General features: G+C 39.0%; 1 long non-coding RNA gene across 1 annotated transcript; it reads right to left on the bottom strand.

Annotated features, from left to right (window-relative positions):
• Nucleotides 1-2,258: 2,258 nt before the first annotated feature.
• Nucleotides 2,259-3,710, bottom strand: LOC113339891. The gene is made up of 3 exons (XR_003355175.1): nucleotides 3,552-3,710; nucleotides 3,355-3,470; nucleotides 2,259-2,657 (listed from the first exon to the last, which is right to left on the bottom strand). It is a non-coding gene; the product is annotated as an uncharacterized LOC113339891 (long non-coding RNA).
• Between the last annotated feature and the right edge of the window lie 19,107 nt (nucleotides 3,711-22,817).

Here is a 22,817-nt window from a genome sequence, read left to right as displayed (position 1 = left end):
GCGTCATCTTAAACGAGATCCAATGGTACCTAATACAACCGCGTGGATGAAGGTAATTATAAATTGGCGTGGAAAAATATAAGATATAGCCACGCTATATGGCGTGTCTATAGGTTCATCAATGAACGGCTCACAACGTTACATGTGGACGGCGTAGGATGCATATAATTTAACGGTCAATATTGCATCATCTAAAATGAGATCCAACGATTCCTAATACGTCCACGTGGATCAGGGTAATTGTAAATTGGCGTGGCTAAATATCACATATATCCACGCTCTTTGGGGCGTGTCTATAGGAAATCAGTGAACGGCTCACAACATTACATGTGGACGGTGAAGGATGCATATAATTGAACGGTCAATATTGCATCATCTTAAATGAGATCCAACGATTCCTAATACGGCCATGTGGATCAAGGTAATTGTAAATTGGCGTGGCTAAATAGCGCATATAGCCACGCTATATGGGGCGTGTCTATATGATATCCAATCAACGGCTCACAACATTACATGTGGACGGTGAAGGATGCATATAATTTAACGGTCAATATTGCATCATCTTAAATGAGATCCAACGATTCGTAATACGGCTACGTGGACCAAGGTAATTGGAAATTGGCGTGGCTAAATATCACATATAGCCATGCTCTATGGGGTGTGTCTATAGGATATCCAATGAACGGTTCACAACGTTACATGTGGATGGTATTCAACGGTTCCTAATGAATCCACGTGGATGAAAGTAAGTGAAATTGGCGTGGCTAAAACATAACATATAACCACGTTAAACCTATATGGCGTGTCTATCGGATAACCAATGGCTACGCCAAAAAGCAATTTGTGTGTCTAAAGTGAACCAAATATGCACGCCAAAACGAAATTTGCGTGTCTATAGTGAATCAAATAGCCACGCCAAAATAAATTTGTGTTTCTAAAGTGAACCAAATAGCCACGCCAACAATATCTGCGATCTTAAAAAGATACAAAAAATGAAGGGGATAAATGAGTAATAGGGAGAATGCAGATGTCTTTCTTTATGAGAAACAAGTTCATAAGAAATCTATGTATTAGAGTTATATAAAATCAAAATTTGAAAATGGAATGACAAATTCTAGTTTCATGAAGTGATACCATGTCGAGAAAAGAAAAATTAAAATCTTTATAATAAGACCTTAATAAAAGGCACCAGAAGTGATTTTAATCAGATTGGCTAGGAATTCGAATGTGGCGTGCAACCTGGTTCGCATACATGCAAGAGGCAAAAAAGTAAGACCTATCGCACGTCATAGTCGGAGAACCTAGAAAGTATGACTCAAGGGAAAGCTATACCGACCCTGGAACTTGAGTCATGGAGATTTGGGGTGAGAACAAACGAAAATGCCCATCCGGGAGAGGTACCTTAAATTTTCATTCTAAGATAATAATCTTAGATTGAGAAACTAAGGTGAGAAAGTCTCTCCTAAGGAGTGCAGAAACTCGATCAGGGCACCGAGGTACACGGTTGAGTCAAGAGTGCCCGGGGAGTCTGGAGCGTACCTTGCCACTCTTGACAAGTCCTGACTATGATGCACTCGGTCCGAAGATACCCCACTTAGGGTGTGGTCTCGCAACCATAAACCTCATCGATGTTGGAATGTGAGACTAAGAAATCAACTGGTTGCTGAATTAACCAGATGGGAAGATCCATAACCTTAACCCGGTAGAGGTAAGCTTCCTTGAAGGGGAAATCAGGGGGAAGATAAGGACGACACCCTCCATTAGGGAGCTGAATTGTGTCAAAAGACGTAAATGTCATAAGACTTTTTACTCAAGGGAGTATTAAGACTTATCATATTTATGCGATAAAACCTGAAGAGGAAATAATACGAGAAAAAGATAAGATGGGGTCAATGGGTCGATACATTACAGTGTAAAGACCTCCTGCGATCTCATTGCACAGAATTGAGGCAAGATAAGACCTTTACATAGGAAGGAAAAATAAGACCTCGCGAGAAATAAAAAAATTTAAAACTAATTTTGTTTTGCAGGAATTCACAGGGAAAAAAAAATATTGCGAACGCATTCACACCAAATGTATGAAGAACTATAAAATAGAATTAGTAATACTAAGTCTATCAAGATGTATCAATTAACAGAGGAAAGAATGGGAATGCAAAGGGAATATCATTTGCCCCATTTGATAGACTCATATTCATGCGAGAGAATGATATTTTGGGTGCGGATGTGAACAAAAGGAATTTATATTAAAGGAGTGAAAATTAATGCTCAAAAAGTGCATGTTTTTAAGGATACATGAAAATATTCAGAAGGCAAAGAATTTACAACAAGTGAAAATGATTAATCTTCATTTTCTTCATCTCGCTCAGCCTCAGAACCATTTAGTTCTTCTTCAGATTCTTCATCTTCTCCTTCACTGTCTGAAATATCAGAAATATGTTCATTATCAGGGATTTCTGGAAATTTATACTTTGTAAGAGGGATGTTATTCTCAATGCAGACTTTCTTAACAGTAGCTTCGCGAGCACGATTAGTATCATTACTATTGTTTGAAACCATGATGATGAAGTTCTTCTTCAATTGCTGATACTTAGAGTTGCGAGCAGATAAATATTTTTCTAATTCTTTAATCTTCTGAAGATGATCCTTCTCCTTGTCTGTGGAATATGAATAAGCAAGTTAGAATACATAAAAAAAATGTGTTATTCTCAGAGAAAAGATAAGTATTAAAAGAGCAATATTTGACTTTCATAATTGGAAACAATGTCTTTAACCAATGCGGAATATTCATCTTGAAGACTCACGTTTATGGCTAAGTCCTTTCTAGCATCATTCAGAACCCTAGCAGCCCAACTAAATTCAGCTTCGCTTTCTATGAGAAGGCGAGAGCGAATTAAATTTCTTTCTTCGACAAGTATGTTCTTTTCGCTCAAAGCTAAATCACGTTCTTTTTGAACCTCAACAATGGATTCTTGGAATTTTTCTAGTGCTTTCGCACCCTTAAGAGTGATCTCATCTTTCTCATCAATAAGCTTATTCTTCTTTGTTTCCAAAACTTGAATTTGTTCTTGGCTCTCATGAAGGCGATGTTTAAAGTTATTAAAAGTGGTCAATAAAGATCTATGGATTTTTCTAAGAGCAGCATATTTCAATCTTAATTCTTCCAAACTCAGATTTTCAATCCTTGGTTGGGATAATTATTTAAAGAAGAATTAAGGTGTTCTAAAAGAGTTTCATTTTCAGGGAGATTGGCAGCCTCATCTGAAAGGTTATACAGGTCTGCGAATATAGCAAAATAAGAAATGCGAATTATCGCATAAAATTAGAAGAACAAGTAAAATAAAGGCTACATACCAATGAATCAAATCATAATTGGTCGAATTTTCAGCTTTAAGCTTAGCATTTTCTTTCTCAAGCTTAATAAGTTTTCTTTGGTAGTCCGAGGAGATTACATACGATAAACGGGCTCCCTGCGAAAACGAAAGAAAGTATTACGGTTATGAATAAAGCAAGATTAAAGAGAAGACAAAAGGTAAAGTTGCAAATATTACTAAAGAGCCGATTGTGAATTGGAGGTTTGGATTTATCGCAGAGGAAGCTCCACGAAGAGATGGATCATCTAAAGTAGGAGCATCGCATATTTTAGAGACCATTCTAAAGGCACGATTTAATTCTTCATTATCAACAGCAGTCAAAAGATCTCCAGCAAAAAGATTGGACAATTCTCTCAAAGAAGAAGGAATTGATGAATCATCAGAAGCAATGATATCATCCTCACTAGACTCCAATCTTGAAGAAGAATTATATCTTTTACGCTTCCTAGATAGTTCATCCATTGTAGATGTCGTTTTTGATGAAGATCTAGATGTAGGCCTTTTAGGAATATACTTACCTTTACGTGAAGTCTTATCACCCAAAGATTTCACCTACGCCAATAATCAAGATAAGAAACAGAGGAAACAATATTGTTAAAATCAAAAAGAATGTTTCTTACTTTATTATTCTGCGAAGCTGATGCATTGTGTGAAGTTTTGGCCCTCTTAGCAGCCTGCAAAAAGTGGGATTATTATGCGAAATTGAGAACATTTATATGACTATAAGAAATTGGAAGAAATTATGCGAGATTGAGAACATTTATGCAAAAAGTTTTGGCCCTCTTAGCAGCCCCCATACCATTTTCTTTGTCTCAGCTTCGGAAAGTACAAACTTCCAAGGTTGGTAAGAAGATAACTTTTCAGGAAGAGGAATATCAGAACCATCCTCAGCTTTACCAGAAATATAAGGACCTTCTAGAATGATAGGGAAATTAAGCCAGCTTGAGTCATTAGATCTGCGAGCAGAACTGTTAGATTTGTCATTCCAATCAACATCTCGCATAATCTTATCATCTTCAGCAATACCATCTTTTCTTCTTAAGCGAACGGCCCATTTAGTTAAATTACTCTTCATAATTGCAACATAGTAATTGTTGAAGAAATTATCAAGAGTGTATTCAGAAGAATCGATAACTTTATCACGATGCGATTCTTTTCGCACCTCATAAGTGTAAGAAGTCCCTAAACCAGCTGCGCGACGAGAATATTCATATGCTATTTTGATCGCATCAGCACTTAGTTGGACTATTCCCCATGTGAATCGATCATCAGCAAGAATTTCATAAAATAGGGGTATTTCGGGGTTGAACAAGAGAATTGGAAGAATAGAAAGTTGTCCCAATGAAACAATAATTTTTTGATTGTTCCATTGATCGGAATTGATCAAATCAAGACTGAGTTTGGATGAATAGTCAAATGATGGGGTGATGCAGCGGATATTAGAGAAACTAGAGAAAAGAGAAGTGTTGTTCAGACTTCAAATATTCCTAGGAATATCGACTATGAAGGTTGATTAATATCTAGACTTCGGTTTCCCAACTTTAGATAAAAATCGATTAAACTTGAACAAAGTTTGATAAATAAGATATATATTCCAAAAAAAGTTGCCCTAAACAATTTATGATGGACTCTTTTATAGACTTGGGGAAAAACCCTAACTTGCTAGTCAAGAAAGGATGAAAAAAACCCCTAAACCGACTCAGACCCTAATTTGCTAATTTTGGCAAATTTTTCTCGACCTAAAATAATGAAAGTACTCATAAAATAAAACAATTCGCCTCAAACGGCGTCCCAAACAGACTCCTAACGAAAGAGTTATTAGCAAAATAAAAACTTTCCTAAAATAGCAAAAACGTATGTTTGATGCCCTAAACGATGGAATTTGGCTAAATTCTGAAGACCAAGTAAATCAAAGATTCCTTGTCCTGTTCTTTGGCTTGTTTCCCATCGAAATGGACCCCTAAGGATCTAAATTACGACACTTGGATTTTTAGCCTCCAAATAGGCTATAGCCTGCTCATCTGCATCATTCTCTCGGGGTTGGGAGAAATTCGCCCTCGAATTTGTCGTATCATCATCAGAATTATCACCACAAAAAGGCACTAAGTGTTTGACATTAAAAACATCAGAAGTACGGATGTGACTTGGAAGCTTCAACTTGTATGCATTGGAATTAATCTTTGCGACAATTTCCAAGGGACCAATCTTGCGCGCCTTCAGTTTGTTGTACTCGCCAACTGGAAAACGATCCTTTGTCAATATTGCCCAGACAAAATCCCCTACTTCAAACTCGACAACTCTGTTTCTTATCTGCCGCTCCTGCCTCCTTGTACCTTTCATTAGCTCGAAGCAACTGTTCTTCGGCCAACTTGTGAACTTGCTGCAGCTGTTGGATACGTTCTTCAGCACGAACTTCAATTCTCTTCAAATCAGGAACACGAGCTAAATCTATTGGTGCTCGTGGATTGTATCCATAAACAACCTCGAACGGACTCATACCCAGGCTACGGTTGACTGAACGATTAAATGCAAATTCAGCTTGGCAAAGTTTCTGGTCCCAACTTTTCGGATTGTCTCCAACCATACACCGTAGTATATCACCCAAAGAACGATTCACAACTTCTGTTTGGCCATCACTTTGAGGATGATACGCACTACTGAAATTAAGTCTTGTATTAGCCAATTTCCACAAGGTTTTCCAGAAATAACTAAGGAATCTTGTGTCTCGATCACTGACTATTGAACAGGGCAATCCATGTAGACGATACACTTCTTGGAAGAACAATTCAGCTACCTTCAGTGCATTAGTAGTCTTCTTGCAAGCAATAAAGTGAGACATTTTTGAAAAACGGTCGACAACAACAAATACTGAATCATGCCCCCTCTGAGTTCGAGGTAAACCCAATACGAAATCCATGCTCAAATCTGACCATGGTTGGCTTGGAACTTTTAGTGGTATATATAACCCTGCATTGGTTGCTTTTCCTTTTGAAACTTGACAGATTCGACATCTGTCCACGAATTTAGCAACTTCACGCCTCATTGTTGGCCAGTAATATGATTTTGAAACAAGCTGGAAAGTTTATCTCTCCCCCATGTGCCCCTCGTCATGTAACTCCTTAATAATCTTCAATCGAAGACTAGAATCGGGAATACACAATTGGTTACCTTTAAAGAGAAATCCTTCATGCATAAGGTAATCACTTCGTTTTCCTAGACTGATATTATCCACAATCTCCACAAAGTGTGGATCGGTTAGAATATGTTCAGAATACGAATCAAAATCTATTACCTCAGTTCGCATGGTGTTGAGTAACATACTTCGACGGCTTAAAGCATCAGCAACTTGATTCTGCGACCCAGCTTTGTGCTTCAGTACAAAAGTGAACTCTTGCAAATAAGAAGCCCACTTACCATGTCTAGATGAAAGCTTCTCTTGCCTATTGATATGCCTTAAAGAATCATGGTCAGAAAAATAATGAATTCGTTATGAATTAGATAGTGTCGCCAATGCTTCAAGGCTTGAACTATGGCATAAAACTCCACATCATAAGTACTGTAGTTGGTCTTAGCACCATTCAACTTCTCACTAAAATATGCTACAGGTCGTCCTTCCTGACTCAAAACAGCTCCAATTCCCACCTTCGATGCATCACAGTGTAATTCAAATGGCTTGCTGAAATCAGGTAACACCAATAGTGGTGCGGTTATTAGTTTTGTCTTGACTGCTTCAAAGGCTTTGTCAGCTTCCTCAGACCATGAGAACTTTCCTACTTTCATGCATTCAGTAATGGGTGCCATAATGGTGCTGAAGTGATGAATAAAACGCCGGTAAAAAGAAGCGAAACCATGAAAACTCCTTACCTCGTGCAGTGTAGTGGGTGTGGTCCAATTTCTTACAGCTTCAACCTTGGAATCATCTACCTTTATTCCATCCTTGGTTACGACATAGCCGAGAAATAGAATTTGGTCAGTCATGAATGAACACTTCTTGATGGCTGCAAATAATTTTTCCCGACGTAGAGTTGAAAGCACTTCTCGAAGATGTTGAAAATGCATGTTCATATCAACACTATAAATAAGAATATCGTCGAAATAAACGACCACAAAAGTACCGATAAAGGGCCTGAGAACTTGATTCATTATACGCATGAATGTACTAGGCGCATTGGACAATCCAAACGGCATAACCATCCACTCATATAACCCTTCTCGAGTCTTAAAAGCTGTTTTCCACTCATCACCTTCTCGAATTCTGATCTGATGGTACCCACTCTTCAAGTCGAGTTTGCTAAACACCTTCGCTCCACACAACTGATCTAGCAGGTCATCCAATCTAGGAATTGGAAAACGGTATTTTACTGTGATTTTGTTGATGGCTCGACTGTCAACACACATTCTCCACGTTCCATCTTTCTTTGGAATCAACAAGGCCGGTACAGCACAAGGACTTAGGCTCTGTCGGATCAAACCTTTCTGTAACAACTCTTCCACTTGACGACGAAGTTCTTCATGCTCCTTAGGACTCATTCTATAATGCGCTTTGTTTGGCAAGCTTGATCCAGGGATGAGATCAATATGGTGTTGTATATCCCGGAGAGGTGGTAGCTCGTCTGGCAACTCGTTAGGGAAAACATCAATAAATTCCTTAATTAAAGGTTGAGCTGCAATAGGGATACTACTTTCATCCGGCTGTTGGTCTTTGCTAATCAACACATACAGTTCTCCTGCATCTTCTGCCTCAACTTCAAACTGCTTAAACGACAAGAGATTGGTAGTTTGTCCGGTAGATGGTTTAGGTGCAATTTCTTTGCTGGGTACAAGTACTATACGTACGTCGTTCCATAAAAAGCTGTAGGTATTTTTATGCCCGTCATGACTAGTTTTCCTGTCAAACTCCCATGGTCGACCCAACAACAAGTGACAAGCATCCATACTAGTAATGTCACACCATATTTTATCTTTATATTTGTTACCAATCGAAAAAGAAACCAAGCAACGTTTGTTTACTTTCACCTCATTCCCTTTCTTAAGCCAAGAAAGTTTATATGGATGCGGATGTGCCTTGGTTTCCAGCCTAAACCGTTTCACGACCTCTTCGTCAATAATATTCTCGCAACTTCCAGGATCAATAACTAAACGACAAACTTTTCCCTCGATCGTACATGTCGACTGGAATATATTATTACGTAACCAGTTGTCGTCCTCATCTGTACGTGGAGTGAGAAAACTTCTTCTTGCTACAAAGTTCACTCCTGTATCTCCTGTAACTACTTCATCACTAGGTTCAGAGTCATCCTCTGGATCCTCATCATATTCAGGTACCCAATCATCTTCTTCACGATTGTCTTCATTGAAAAGAACCTTGTTCACACGTTCTACTTTGCGACAGTCAGTGCCTTTGTGCCCAGTTTCACCGCACTTATTACACTTGCCTCCAAAATAGCTGATTGGAGTTTTACTTGGGTCGAAACCGAATTAGGTTTGTTAACAGTACTAGTTGTTGACGTACTACGATTACTTGTTGGGGAAGATGCTACATTGTTACCCCAATTTGAACTTCTACGCCCCACTTGTTTCTCTACCTGCCTTGCTCTATGATGTGCATCCGATATAGAACAACAGTCAAACATGTTAAGTGTATCCTGATATTGCTGAGGAAGACCACCTACATAACGTGCGACTCTTTGCTCATCTGACTCCGACAAATCGTTAAGAGAAAGTAATCGATAAAATTCCTTCGTGTACTCGTCTATAGAACGTGTTCCCTTGCGTAGGTTTTGTAGTTGCTGGTACATCAAGCTGATATAGTTGTGTGGTAAAAATTCTGCTCTCATATGTTTCTTCATCTTCTCCCACGAGACTAACTTCTGCTTCCCTTTACGAGAGCGTTGTAGTTTGTGTTGTTGCCACCACGAATTAGCTCTTCCCCGAAACATAGTTGCTACCAGCTGAACTCGTTTGTTATCTGGTACATCCTTAAATTCCAATACTTCCTCAGCTGTGTTCAACCACGAAAGAAACTCCTCCGGTTCTAAACCTCCATAGAATTCTGGAACCTCCACTTTTATTCCGGCCTTCCAGCGCTCAGAATCGTCACGTTGGATTATCCTACCTTCACGGCGTCCTCTACCAAAAGGGTTGGTATAATCCCCTTCTTCGTTGGTATTATCCCCTTCTTCCTCGTCTCCTTCTTCATGATGAATGTTATTCTGACCCATCATCACTCGGATTTCATTCAATAATTCTTCCTTCATCGTATTATAATCAATTGGATCAACTTCTTGGCCTCGAACACGACCTCGACGACCAACTGGTAACCTTGGCATATTACTAACCCTGGAATCGAACTGGCTCTGATGCCAACTGATGCAGCGGATATTAGAGAAACTAGAGAAAAGAGAAGTGTTGTTCAGACTTCAAATATTCCTAGGAATATCGACTATGAACGTTGATTAATATCTAGACTTCGGTTTCCCAACTTTAGATAAAAATCGATTAAACTTGAACAAAGTTTGATAAAGAAGATATATATTCCAAAAAATTGCCCTAAACAATTTATGATGGACTCTTTTATAGACTTGGGGAAAAACCCTAACTTGCTAGTCAAGAAAGGATGAAAAAACCCCCTAAACCGACTCAGACCCTAATTTGCTATTTTTGGCAAATTTTTCGACCTAAAATAATGAAAGTACTCATAAAATAAAACAATTCGCCTCAAACGGCGGCCCAAACAGACTCCTAACGAAAGAGTTATTAACAAAATAAAAACTTTCCTAAAATAGCAAAAACGTATGTTTGATGCCCTAAACGATGGAATTTGGCTAAATTCTGAAGACCAAGGCAATCAAGATTCCTTGTCCTGTTCTTTGGCTTGTTTCCCATCGAAATGGACCCCTAAGGATCTAAATTACGACACTTGGATTTTTAGCCTCCAAATAGGCTATAGCCTGCTCATCTGCATCATTCTCTCGGGGTTGGGAGAAATTCGCCCTCGAATTTGTCGTATCATCATCAGAATTATCACCACAAAAAGGCACTAAGTGTTTGACATTAAAAACATCAGAAGTACGGATGTGACTTGGAAGCTTCAACTTGTATGCATTGGAATTAATCTTTGCGACAATTTCCAAGGGACCAATCTTGCGCGCCTTCAGTTTGTTGTACTCGCCAACTGGAAAACGATCCTTTGTCAATATTGCCCAGACAAAATCCCCTACTTCAAACTCGACAACTCTGCGTTTCTTATCTGCCGCCTCCTTGTACCTTTCATTAGCTCGAAGCAACTGTTCTTCGGCCAACTTGTGAACTTGCTGCAGCTGTTGGATACGTTCATCAGCACGAACTTCAATTCTCTTCAAATCAGGAACACGATCTAAATCTATTGGTGCTCGTGGATTGTATCCATAAACAACCTCGAACGGACTCATACCCAGGCTACGGTAGACTGAACGATTAAATGCAAATTCAGCTTGGCAAAGTTTCTGGTCCCAACTTTTCGGATTGTCTCCAACCATACACCGTAGTATATCACCCAAAGAACAATTCACAACTTCTGTTTGGCCATCACTTTGAGGATGATACGCACTACTGAAATTAAGTCTTGTATTAGCCAATTTCCACAAGGTTTTCCAGAAATAACTAAGGAATCTTGTGTCTCGATCACTGACTATTGAACAGGGCAATCCATGTATACGATACACTTCTTGGAAGAACAATTCAGCTACCTTTAGTGCATTAGTAGTCTTCTTGCAAGCAATAAAGTGAGACATTTTTGAAAAACGGTCGACAACAACAAATACTGAATCATGCCCCCTCTGAGTTCGAGGTAACCCCAATACGAAATCCATGCTCAAATCTGACCATGGTTGGCTTGGAACTTTTAGTGGTATATATAACCCTGCATTGGTTGCTTTTCCTTTTGAAACTTGACAGATTCGACATCTGTCCACGAATTTAGCAACTTCACGCCTCATTGTTGTCCAGTAATATGATTTTGAAACAAGCTGGAAAGTCTTATCTCTACCCATGTGCCCCTCGTCATGTAACTCCTTAATAATCTTCAATCGAAGACTAGAATCGGGAATACACAATTGGTTACCTTTAAAGAGAAATCCTTCATGCATAAGGTAATCACTTCGTTTTCCTAGACTGATATTATCCACAATTTCCACAAAGTGTGGATCGGTTAGAATATGTTCAGAATACGAATCAAAATCTATTACCTCAGTTCGCATGGTGTTGAGTAACATACTTCGACGGCTTAAAGCATCAGCAACTTGATTCTGCGACCCAGCTTTGTGCTTCAGTACAAAAGTGAACTCTTGCAAATAAGAAGCCCACTTACCATGTCTATTTGAAAGCTTCTCTTGCCTATTGATATGCCTTAAAGAATCATGGTCAGAAAAAATAATGAATTCGTTATGAATTAGATAGTGTCGCCAATGCTTCAAGGCTTGAACTGTGGCATAAAACTCCACATCATAAGTACTGTAGTTGGTCTTAGCACCATTCAACTTCTCACTAAAATATGCTACAGGTCGTCCTTCCTGACTCAAAACAGCTCTAATTCCCACCTTCGATGCATCATAGTGTAATTCAAATGGCTTGCTGAAATCAGGTAACACCAATAGTGGTGCGGTTATTAGTTTTGTCTTGACTGCTTCAAAGGCTTTGTCAGCTTCCTCAGACCATGAGAACTTTCCTACTTTCATGCATTCAGTAATGGGTGCCATAATGGTGCTGAAGTGATGAATAAAACGCCGGTAAAAAGAAGCGAAACCATGAAAACTCCTTACCTCGTGCAGTGTAGTGGGTGTGGTCCAATTTCTTACAGCTTCAACCTTGGAATCATCTACCTTTATTCCATCCTTGGTTACGACATAGCCGAGAAATAGAATTTGGTCAGTCAAGAATGAACACTTCTTGATGGCTGCAAATAATTTTTCCCGACGTAGAGTTGAAAGCACTTCTCGAAGATGTTGAAAATGCATGTTCATATCAACACTATAAATAAGAATATCGTCGAAATAAACGACCAAAAAAGTACCGATAAAGGGCCTGAGAACTTGATTCATTATGCGCATGAATGTACTAGGCGCATTGGACAATCCAAACGGCATAACCATCCACTCATATAACCTTTCTCGAGTCTTAAAAGCTGTTTCCACTCATCACCTTCTCGAATTCTGATCTGATGGTACCCACTCTTCAAGTCGAGTTTGCTAAACACCTTCGCTCCACACAACTGATCTAGCAGGTCATCCAATCTAGGAATTGGAAAACGGTATTTTACTGTGATTTTGTTGATGGCTCGACTGTCAACACACATTCTCCACGTTCCATCTTTCTTTGGAATCAACAAAGCCGGTATAGCACAAGGACTTAGGCTCTGTCGGATCAAACCTTTCTGTAACAACTCTTCCACTTGACGACGAAGTTCTTCATGCTCCTTAGGACTCATTCTATAATGCGCTTTGTTTGGCAAGCTTGATCCAGGGATGAGATCAATATGGTGTTGTATATCCCGGAGAGGTGGTAGCTCGTCTGGAAACTCGTTAGGGAAAACATCAATAAATTCCTTAATTAAAGGTTGAGCTGCAATAGGGATACTACTTTCATCCGGTTGTTGGTCTTTGCTAATCAACACATACAGTTCTCCTGCATCTTCTGCCTCAACTTCAAACTGCTTAAACGACAAGAGATTGGTAGTTTGTCCGGTATATGGTTTAGGTGCAATTTATTTGCTGGGTACAAGTACTATACGTACGTCGTTCCATAAAAATCTGTAGGTATTTTTATGCCCGTCATGACTAGTTTTCCTGTCAAACTCCCATGGTCGACCCAACAACAAGTGACAAGCATCCATACTAGTAATGTCACACCATATTTTATCTTTATATTTGTTACCAATCGAAAAAGAAACCAAGCAACGTTTGTTTACTTTCACCTCATTCCCTTTCTTAAGCCAAGAAAGTTTATATGGATGCGGATGTGCCTTGGTTTCCAGCCTAAACCGTTTCACGACCTCTTCGTCAATAATATTCTCGCAACTTCCAGGATCAATAACTAAACGACAAACTTTTCCCTCGATCGTACATGTCGACTGGAATATATTATTACGTAACCAGTTGTCGTCCTCATCTGTACGTGGAGTGAGAAAACTTCTTCTTGCTACAAAGTTCACTCATGTATCTCCTGTAACTACTTCATAACTAGGTTCAGAGTCATCCTCTGTATCCTCATCATATTCAGGTACCCAATCATCTTCTTCACGATTGTCTTCATTGAAAAGAACCTTGTTCACACGTTCTACTTTGCGACAGTCAGTGCCTTTGTGCCCAGTTTCACCGCACTTATTACACTTGCCTCCAAAATAGCTGATTGGAGTTTTACTTGGGGTCGAAACCGAATTAGGTTTGTTAACAGTACTAGTTGTTGACGTACTACGATTACTTGTTGGGGAAGATGCTACACTGTTACCCCAATTTGAACTTCTACGCCCCACTTGTTTCTCTACCTGCCTTGCTCTATGATGTGCATCCGATATAGAACAACAGTCAAACATGTTAAGTGTATCCTGATATTGCTGAGGAAGACCACCTACATAACGTGCAACTCTTTGCTCATCTGACTCCGACAAATCGTTAAGAGAAAGTAATCGATAAAATTCCTTCGTGTACCCGTCTATAGAACGTGTTCCCTTGCGTAGGTTTTGTAGTTGCTGGTACATCAAGCTGATATAGTTGTGTGGTAAAAATTCTGCTCTCATATGTTTCTTCATCTTCTCCCACGAGACTAACTTCTGCTTCCCTTTACGAGAGCGTTGTAGTTTGTGTTGTTGCCACCACGAATTAGCTCTTCCCCGAAACATAGTTGCTACCAGCTGAACTCGTTTGTTATCTGGTACATCCTTAAATTCAATACTTCCTCAGCTGTGTTCAACCACGAAAGAAACTCCTCCGGTTCTAAACCTCCATAGAATTCTGGAACCTCCACTTTTATTCCGGCCTTCCAGCGCTCAGAATTGTCACGTTGGATTATCCTACCTTCACGGCATCCTCTACCAAAAGGGTTGGTATAATCCCCTTCTTCGTTGGTATTATCCCCTTCTTCCTCGTCTCCTTCTTCATGATGAATGTTATTCTGACCCATCATCACTCGGATTTCATTCAATAATTCTTCCTTCATCGTATTATAATCAATTGGATCAACTTCTTGGCCTCGAACACGACCTCGACCACGACCTCGACCAACTGGTAACCTTGGCATATTACTAACCCTGGAATCGAACTGGATATGATGCCAACTGATGCAGCGAATATTAGAGAAACTAGAGAAAAGTGAAGTGTTGTTCAGACTTCAAATATTCCTAGGAATATCGACTATGAACATTAATTAATATCTAGACTTCGGTTTCCCAACTTTAGATAAAAATCGATTAAACTTGAACAAAGTTTGATAAAGAAGATATATATTCCAAAAAAAGTTGCCCGAAACAATTTATGATGGACTCTTTTATAGACTTGGGGAAAAACCCTAACTTGCTAGTCAAGAAAGGATGAAAAAAAACCCTAAACCGACTCAGACCCTAATTTGCTAATTTTGGCAAATTTTGGTCGACCTAAAATAATGAAAGTACTCATAAAATAAAACAATTCGCCTCAAACGGCGGCCCAAACAGACTCCTAACGAAAGAGTTATTAACAAAATAAAAACTTTCCTAAAATAGCAAAAACGTATGTTTGATGCCCTAAACGATGGAATTTGGCTAAATTCTGAAGACCAAGGCAATCAAAGATTCCCTTGTCCTGTTCTTTGGCTTGTTTCCCATCGAAATGGACCCCTAAGGATCTAAATTACGACACTTTGATTTTTAGCCTCCAAATAGGCTATAGCCTGCTCATCTGCATCATGGGGGAAGAAAAAGTGAGTAACCTCTCGAATGGAATTCATTCTTCAACCTGTTGAATTCTGTCTCCATCTTCTTGCCAGCAGGAGCCATTTTTAGAATGGGAATGAAGATGGATATATAAAAAAAAGTAAGTTGTTTAATGAAATGAATTTAGCTTTGATCAGAGAAAGCAGTAGCAGAGAAGATGAAACAAGAAAGTAGAAAGAAGAAGACGAAAGAAGATATATAAGGAAAGATTAGTCCCATTTTTCAAGATTTCATTAATGCGAGGAACGAATGGATAAAAACAGGCGGTTAAAAGGACGTGTCAAATAATAAGTGGTTAAAAATACACGCGTAATTAAGGAAAACTGGGATTCCGGAGGAATGTCGGCAAGATAGAATACGAAAAGATGTACACATGCGATATTATATGATAGAAATTTCTCATATCGCTCATTTCACAATGTAAGCGAAATGAGAAGAGGCAAAATGTAGGAGTGCAATATCGCACATATCAATAAGTATGCGAAGTAAGGATTATCTGATGTAAGCGAGGACTATCGCACATGTCAAAATTGAAGTGACGTATTGCATGATGTCAGCGAAATCACGAGTAAAGTGTGATGTTCTATGCGAGATATATTATGTGCGATAATGAGTGATTGTAAATGAGCGAATGTGTCGCACGATGATTCCGAAAATAGTGGATCTCTTAGCTGTCATCCACTATGAGGAATCACTATATAAAGGAAGGAAGTCATCACGAAGGGAGAAATCTTTTAGTGAGTGTTAGACAAGAAACTAGGAGAGAGAAAGTTTATTTGGAGAGCAAGTAAGGTCATTGTAAAATCATTGTAAGGTCAATATATCCAATTATAATTTTTGAAAATTAATAAAGAATTCATTATGATTATTTGAGTGATAGTGTAGAAATATTGGGGTGTGGTTGTAGGATTCCTGCAACTACACAAATAATGCTAACAGCAAATCGCGAATCGACATCAAAACCATGAACACTTGGATACATTGATGCTTTATTATGATGGTGAAAAATAATATATAAAAGTTCTTTATGCGAAGAAACGGATTGATAAAACCCCCGAAACGATCATGATGTGTTATAAATTCAACTGTTGAACTATTAGAACTAAAAAGATAAAACATTGAAACTTGAATAGAAAGCAAAATCTACTTTTAAAAGTCACTATTTGGAAAAGGGGCGAAAAAAAAACAAAAAAAAACGGGTGTTCCAAAAGATGCAGCACCACTTACTTTGATGTATATGTATATATCCGCATCTTTCGACACCATTTACTCTCTCTTTCTTTGTAAGCATGCACTTACGTTAAAAGATGCAGCACCACTTCCTTTGATGTATATATCCGCATCTTTCGACACCATTTACTCTCTGTTTCTTTGTAAGAATGCACTTACATTAACTAAATCGACAAAGTGTGCCCTTCAGTGGTAAAAGGGAAATATCCGCTATATGTTTAAAGAAGCCTGTATGCAGGTACAGCTAGCAAAGCTGCAAAAGAAAGGTCGAGAAACTGTGCCCTAAACTGGTAAATTGCAATTTTTCGTTAATGGAGCCTTTCATTAGACAGGAACATCTAAATTCAACTTCTTTTTTGTACTTTTGATACTAGCGACGTGAGTTTTAGCCCCATCTTCTTGATCAGATTATCAGTACAACTATCGGCCAGTACAATGACCACATCTATCTACCCCATTAAATCACTCACTCAACCTAACCGATTTAAAATCTGAACATCCATATTTTAATCTATGGATGGAAAAAGAAAAAGGAGGCATGTTTGTGTATCCAATATAGGACGAACAAAAACTACCATCCCAACTTTTCATTGTTTTTTCGGTCTTTAAACCATGACTGGTTGTTGGCACTTGCCAAAACAATGTTGTTTTTACAGTCTTTAAACCATGATCGGTTGTTGGCACCTGCCAAAACAATGTATTGAAAACAAGACCCGGCCAGACGATTGACCGGTTAAACAGTGAACCAGTTGGAATATTGGGTTGGTTCCACACTTGCCCAGTACCTTTTAAAAAAAGCTATCTATTTTTATTTTTTTTTATTTTTTTTTGATAAAAATGGGATTAAGATAGATGCTGTCATTGTACAGACTAGCAGTTGTGTCGATGGGACCGAAGCCAATATCATTATATCAAGTACGAAAATGTTGAAGTCCTAACTAGTGAAGGGCTCCATTAACAAGAATTGTATTTCTTTAAATTGGTCTCGTCACTAATATCAGGTTATAAGAAAAAGTTGAATTCTAGTGTCCCTGATCAATGAAGGGCTCCATTAACAACTGTGCAAGTCTCCTTAATTCTTCAGTATTCAATGATACAATGGGTTGCTAGCTGGTCTTGCTGCATCTTTAAATTAGATTTCGCTTTACAAACTGAAAAGTCCTCTAAGACGAGAAACTAGTTTTCTAGCCTAAGTTAAACTTAGGTTTCTAGCCTTGCGTCAATTGCAAGAATGTTAAACACATTAGCACTCAATTATAAGAAGTAACGTACCTTATTAATAGGGCAGTGAAAGAATTTGCTAAAATGTGGCTTGCTTTTAGGGTCTCTGTTGAAATGAGTAACAAGAGGCACATCGGCTTCACCAAGGAACTTCTCCAATGCGTCCACTTTAAAATCCTACATCAAAAACCGCAAATTAAGTTCAAAAAAAAAAAAAAAAGTAGCAAATAAAGCCCATGAAAGGGAAACCGCAAATAGATTATGAACAAGATCCACATAAGTACCTGAGAAGCAACGAAAAATTTCTCAAAAAGCTTCGAAAATCTAATTGTTGGCACACTCACATCACCTCCTTTTGGACGAAACTTAGCATCAGGTATGACCAAAATAATAGTCGGAACACAACTTCTCAGCTAGACTTATGAAGTTCTCAAATTCCTCCGCAGAAAATTTTGGAAACACCCGAACCTTAAAATGCAAAAACATGAATTAGGAATGTCGATTAAGTATATAATTCCGATCGACCAAATGAAAGAGGAGAAAGGGTATATATCATTCTCACCACAAATTCTTTTTGGTCGCTGATGAGATTGCTAGCATCTTCTGCGGAATTTATTGCAGCTGATGCTGGGCCAACTTGTTTTTTCAAATATTCAACTATACTTGTAGGCTCTTATATTCTTTCCTCCATTTCATACAATCTTAGGAGTGGGGAAACCACCGACGCTAAATTCAGTTGTTAGTGCTTTGTGTGGTTCATTATCGGCGTCTACCTTTGCAAGAACAATTGGAGCGTCACTGCTCAATAGAGATGCAGCTTGTTGGTAGGTCGGTCAAGGTCTAGATTAGGAAATCTAGTTGGTTAAGGAAACCAAGTACTTGTGTCCTAAGTATAGCAGCTTAAAAGGTTTGTCTCTTAGAACTAAGTTAGGAAACTCTATACTTGTAGGAAAGTAATCCTTGTTAAGGAATGTGTCCACTCCTATTGATGTGTATAAATGGCCATAGAAAGAACTAGAGAAAACACACCAGAACTAGTAAGAGTTCTCTTCTTCTCTGCTTGAGCTTTGTATATTCCAACCTATACGGTGATATATAAAATTGTTATTCCTTCCCGAGGATTCAACCTCTTTAAATACTTGTTCTTCTTGTGTGTGTGATTGTGTTCTTGGCAATACCGAGGTACCGTTGTAGCAGTGAAACCTAACGCTTCTGTAGGCTTTGGCGCAACAATTGGTATCAGAGCAAGGAGACGCTCTTGGATACGGGTACTTGGATTGTAGTTGAAGTTAAGGTATTTTTCTGAAGATTGCTTGAGGTAATACTAATCTCAAAGGTTCTGTTTTTATCTATATTTGGTTGCTTGTGAACAATGGTTGACGGGGACGACACAGTTGATCCGAAAAATCCTTTAGGAGAACATTCAGAGTCCACAAATAAATATAAAGAAACAAAAGAAGAAATACTTCATTCACATAGATCACAACTCAAGGTAGAAAAGTTTACAGGAACCAATAACTTTGGTTTATGGAGAACGGACGTAATGGATGCTCTTGTTCATCTTGACCTAGAAGAAGCTCTATAAGGTCAACCAGTGGAGATGTCTGAAAAGCAATGGAACAAGATGAATAAATTACGTCTTGCTTCGATATGAGGGTGTTTAGCAACTGCAGTAAGAGTTAATTGTCAGCACGAGACTTCAGCTAAGGATCTCTGGGAAAAGCTAGAAAAGGAATACCTTGTGAAGAACGTGGCCAATAAGATACATCTTAAAAGGAATTTATATCGCTATAACATGAAGAGAGGTAAAACCCTAACCGAGAACCTAGATTCATATAATAAACTTCTTGCTGAGTTGGTTAACTACGATGAGAAGATCAACGACGAGGAACAAGCTTTGTGTCTGATAAACTCTCTTCCTGAAAAATATGAACCCGTGATTAAAGCATTAATGCACGGCAAGGACAAGATGAAATACGCAGAGGTCACTACAGCATTGCGTAGTGAGGAGTTCAGGAAGATGGATCGTGAATACCTTGCAAGTGAAGCTAACAATGACTTGCTTCTTGCAAGAGGTCGTTCAACAGACAGGAAAAAGAAGACTGGTGTTTATGGTAAAGGTAGAGGACGTTCTAAGAGTAGAACACGACTGCAGAAAGATGAGTGTGCTTGGTGCCATGACTTTGGTCATTGGGCTAAGGATTGTATCAATCGTAAGGCAAGAGAATGAGATAATAGTAATACCGAGGTGAACATTGCTAAAGGTAATGAAGAATCAGATGATGCTTCTGATTTCTTGCTGGATGTGATACCATCAGCTTGTACTATTACAGATGGTACATGGGTATTAGATGCTGGAGCAACGTGTCATATATGTCCATATCGGGACTGGTTCTCAAGTTTTGAAGAGCTTGATGGAGAAGTACGTATGGGAAACAATCATACCTGCAAGATGATAGGGATTGGTAGTGTTCGTATCAAGATGCATGATGGCATGGTTAGAGAGCTGAAGGAGGTAAGATTTGTACCTACCATAAAGAAGAATCTGATTTCACTCGGAACTTTGGAAGCTAAGGGCTATAAGATAGTCGCTGAAAATGGTGTTCTAAAGGTAATCTCTGGATCTATGGTAATCATGAAGGGCACACGTCATCATAACTTGTACTACTTGATTGGGATTACAACAACAGGGGATGTGTCTATTTCTGAACACATCGAGAGTGCAACTACCGAGAAGACAAAGCTATGGCACATGAGACTTGCATCCAGGTGAGAATTTGTTGCATAGGTTGATTCAACAAGACTTGTTGAAAGGTTCTATTTCCTGCAAGTTAGCATTTTGTGAACATTGTGTTAAGGGAAAGAAAAAAAGAACAAGCTTTGGCACAGCTATCCACAATACTAGTGGAGTTCTTGACTATGTTCACTCAGATGTTTGGGGTCCTTCCAAGAATGCATCATTGGGAGAGAAACATTGGTTTGTGTCGTTCATTGATGATTATTCTAGGCGCGTATGGGTGTACACCATGAGGCATAAGGATGAATTCCTAGAAATCTTTGTGAGGTGGAAAAAGGCTACTGAGACTCAAACTAGAAGAAAGATCAAAGTATTGCGTTCAGACAATGGTGGAGAGTACAAGAGTGATCCGTTCTTGCAAGTATGTCAGGATGAGGGGATAAAGATACACTTCACAGTTAAGAAGACACTGCAACAGAATGGGGTAGTTAAACGCATGAATCGTACTTTGCTGGAGAAGGTACGATGTATGTTATCTAATGCTGGATTAGGTAAAGCGTTTTGGGCTGAGGAAGTTACGTATGCGTGCTTCCTCATTAATAGGTTGCCATCAGCTGCATTAGAAGGTAAAACTCCTATGGAGAAATGGTTTGGTAAACCAGCTTATGACTATGACTCAATTCATATCTCTGGTTATCCTGCGTGGTATCATGTTAGTGAAAATAAGCTTGATAGACGTGCCGTGAAATGAATCTTTGTGGGTAGGAAGAGTGGAGTGAAAGGGTTCAAGATTTGGAATCCAGTTGAAAAGAAGGTAATCATGAGTAGAAATGTCACGTTCGATGAGATGTCTATGGTAAAGTCTTGGGATTCTCGGCAGGTGGAGGACAGAAGCACTAGTACTAGTGAGCCTTTACAGTAGGTGGAGATTGATGCAACTCCACCAATTCCAGTTAAGTTTGTATCTGTTCAGAATACTTCTGAAGACATTGGGTCTGCAAAAGAGGTAATTACTGAAGTTCCAAATGATAGTGACACTTTTGAGGAAGAGGAACAAGAGTCAGTAGAAGATACAAAAGCTACGCTCATGGAGACCATATCAACCAGAAAACCGAGAAGATCAACCAGGAAACCTGGTTGGATGAATGATTTTGTTGCTTATGCATTACCAGTTGTTGAAGATGGTACTCCTACTTCCTATTTAGAAGCTGTACGCAGTGCAGAGTGTAAAAAATGGGAAGGAGCAATGCAGGATGAGATGGAGTCTCTTTACAAGAATGGCACATGGATTCTTATGAAGCTTCCGAATGGTAAGAAGTCCATAGGGTGCAAGTGGGTATATGCTAAGAAAGAAGGATCTTTGGTGAATCAAGTACGCTACAAGGCAAGGTTAGTTGCAAAAGGTTATGACCAAAGAGAAGGGATTGACTACAATGAGGTGTTCTCTCCGGTGGTAAAACACTCATCAATCCGTATTTTGTTGGCCTTGGTAGCACAATATGATTTATACCTAGTTCATCTAGATGTTAAGACGGCGTTCTTACATGGTGATCTAGAAGAGGAGATCTATATGACTCAGCTGAGTGGGTTCAAGGTTGCTGGAAAAGAAGACTGTGTATGTAAATTGAAGAGATCGTTGTACGGGCTGAAGCAGTATCCAAGACAATGGTACAAGCGATTTGACCAGTTTATGATAGGCCAAACATACACAAGAAGTCACTATGACCATTGTGTATACTTCAAGAAGCTACGTGATGGGTCTTTCATATATTTGCTCTTGTATGTCGATGATATGCTGATTGCATTGAATAACAAGAAAGAGACCGATAATTTGAAGCACAAGTTGTCATCTGAGTTTGAGATGAAAGATCTGGGAGAGGCTATGAAGATTTTTGGTATGGAGATTCAACGTGACAGAGAGAAGGGTAAGGTTTGTTTCTCTCAAAAGGCATATTTGAAGAAAGTGTTACAGAAGTTTGGTGTCTACGAAGGAACTAAATTTGTAAGTACTCCCCTTGCTGCTCATTTTAAGTTGAATGCTCGTATGTCTCCCACTACCGAAGAAGAGAGAAGGTATATGGCCCAAGTCCCATATGCTGAGGTTGTTGGTAGCTTGATGTATATGATGGTATGTACAAGGCCGACCATTTCACATGCAGTTAGTATGGTCAGCCGTTATATGCATTGTCCTGGTAAGGGACATTGGCAAGCTGTGAAATGGATTTTGAGGTATCTTTATGGTGCGGTTGATGTTGGCTTGGAGTTTGTGAAGGATAGAAGTAACAATCAGTTGTGTGTTGGGTATGTGAATTCT

The sequence above is a fragment of the Papaver somniferum genome, unplaced genomic scaffold, assembly GCF_003573695.1.
Source record: "Papaver somniferum cultivar HN1 unplaced genomic scaffold, ASM357369v1 unplaced-scaffold_21, whole genome shotgun sequence".
NCBI lineage: Eukaryota > Viridiplantae > Streptophyta > Magnoliopsida > Ranunculales > Papaveraceae > Papaver > Papaver somniferum.
This window is presented reverse-complemented; position numbering and strand designations above follow the sequence as displayed.